The 2,395-nt window shown below is 44.9% G+C and overlaps 1 non-coding gene across 1 annotated transcript; it reads left to right on the forward strand.

Annotated features, from left to right (window-relative positions):
* The first annotated feature begins 208 nt into the window (after positions 1 to 208).
* LOC123939370 lies at positions 209 to 372 on the forward strand. Its single transcript, XR_006817831.1, has one exon. It is a non-coding gene; the product is annotated as a U1 spliceosomal RNA (small nuclear RNA).
* The last annotated feature ends 2,023 nt before the right edge of the window (positions 373 to 2,395 follow it).

Here is a 2,395-nt window from a genome sequence, read left to right on the forward strand (position 1 = left end):
GAGTAACCTAATGAAGAGTTATCAGGCCAAAATGAGGGCCTCAAGGGCCCAAATAAATCAGAAGCTGTCTTATTTATTATGTACATTATATTTCACTTCTCAACAAGTTAGGCAACGTCTCGGGCATTTTTTTATGTACTGTGTGGGATGCTAGAGATTGACAAATCATCTGGAGACAGAGCTCCTTTATTAAGAAAGAAAACTCAGAATACTTACCTGGCAGGGGAGACACCATGATCACGAAGGTGGTTTTCCCAGGGCGAGGCTTATCCATTGCACTCCGGATGTGCTGACCCCTGCGATTTCCCCAAATGTGGGAAACTCGACTGCATAATTTGTGGTAGTGGGGGACTGCGTTCGCGCTTTCCCCCGGAAAAAAAAAAAAAAAAAAAAAGAAAGAAAACTCAGTGAATGCTCTATCCTAGTCCCCACTCCCTCCACCTGACACACTCCTATTCATGCTCTAAGTTTCAAGACATTTCCCGACCTCCCAAGTCACGCATTGGCATCCTTCATCAGCTTCCCCAGGATCTACCACATTGTCACAGGTGTCACAATGAGGGCAACTGTTGGGTTACTTAATTGCTTTTCCCACTAGCCTCCATGCTATGTGTGGGCAGGGATCAAAGCCTATCCATTGTTGTCCCTCATGCCCCACACATAGTAGGTCATCAGTGCTTAGCCAGTCATTCAACAAGGTAATTAAGCACTTAACAAGCTGCCAAATGTTAGTGTTGGCTCTTATACCAGTCCACCCGGCAGCCAAGAGCAAGACGAACCTTCAGGTCTGGTTCCCGTTGACCACCAACTGATGCAGCGTCTGTGCTTTCTACACCTGCTCCTCCAAGGCCCTAAGGCTCTTCTGTTTGGTCTCCCAACTTCACTTCCAATTAAGTTGTAACTCGGAGGTGTGGAAAGCTCTGTTCTTAGTCATTTGTTTGTTCAGTTTAGCACAGTGGTTCTCAGATTTCAGCACGTTGGGCCTGCCTTCAGAGTTTCTCATTCAGGAGGTCTAGATGGGGGTCAATAATTTTCATTGCTAACATGGCCGCAGGTCTCACTGTGTTGCAGATCTGAAGACCATCTTTTGAGGATCAGGGGCTGAGCAAGAAGTTCCAGCCACTGTTATCCCAGCAACAGATCTTAAAGATGTCTCCAATTTTTTAAAAAAAAATGTCTATGGTTGCAAAAGAGTTATAGACATCAGGAAGTAGATAGAGAGAAAATGAAGTACAAACAGGCTCCTGAAAATATTCTAAACTCCTTAAGATAAACCTGGTTCTGACCTTTGGGGTAAGCCCGAGAAGAGGTAAAAGAGAATCAGAAGGTTACTTCCCATGGAGCAGCCAAGCTGAGACCTGGCAAGGCAGAGGATGATGATCCAGTAAAACTTTCTAGACCTGAGGCCTCCACCATCTCCCTGGAAGTCTGCCCCACAATTACACCCACCTCTTAACCCTGCTTTAATTGAATGAGGAGTTCACAATTCTAACAGCCTTAGCAGAATCTGAAGATAATCCAGTGCATCTGCGTCTTAATCTGTTTGGGCTGTTATAACAAAGTACCATAGACCGGGTGGTTTATCAACAACAGAAATTTATTTATCACAATTCTGGAGTCTGAGAAGTCCAAGATCAAGGTGCCGGCAGATTGAGGATCCAGTGAGCCAGTGTCCTGATTCATAGATGGCCATCTTCTCTCTATAACCTCATATGATGGAAGGGACAAGGATGCTCTCTGGAACTTCTTTCATAAAGACACTAATTCCATTCATGAGGGCTGAGCTCTTCTGAAGATCCGACTTCCTAATACCATCACACTGGGTGTTAGGAGTTAGTACATGAAATTCGTGGGGCAGGCACACAGCATTCAATCTATAGAAATCTATTTTTGAACACATGTGTTACTGCGCTGCCTGGGTGGCTCAGTCAGTTAAGCACCTGCCTTCAGCTCAGGTCATGATCCCAAGGTCCTGGGATTGAGCCCCACATTGGGCTCCTTGCTCAGCAGGGAACCTGCTTCTCCCTCTCCCTCTCCCTGCTGCTCCCCCTCCTTGTGCTTGTGCTTGTGCTCTCTCTCTGTCAAATAAAAGAATGAAATCTTTAAAAAAAAAATTTAAACATATTATTTAGTTAATAGAGCATTTATTACCTATTGCCTAGTAGGAAAAATGTTTCAGACAAGATGTGGAGTTGAAATGTAATGTTTTTTTAACTATCTTGCAATATGTGTACTTTTTCTTAAATAAGTGAACTCTTAAAAATTACTGACCAAGGGGGCGCCTGGGTGGCTCAGTGGGTTAAAGACTCTGCCTTCAGCTCGGGTCATGATCCCAGGGTCCTGGAATCGAGCCCCATATCGGGCTCTCTGCTCAGCAGGGAGCCTGCTTCCTCCT

Source organism: Meles meles, chromosome 3 (genome assembly GCF_922984935.1).
Source record: "Meles meles chromosome 3, mMelMel3.1 paternal haplotype, whole genome shotgun sequence".
NCBI lineage: Eukaryota > Metazoa > Chordata > Mammalia > Carnivora > Mustelidae > Meles > Meles meles.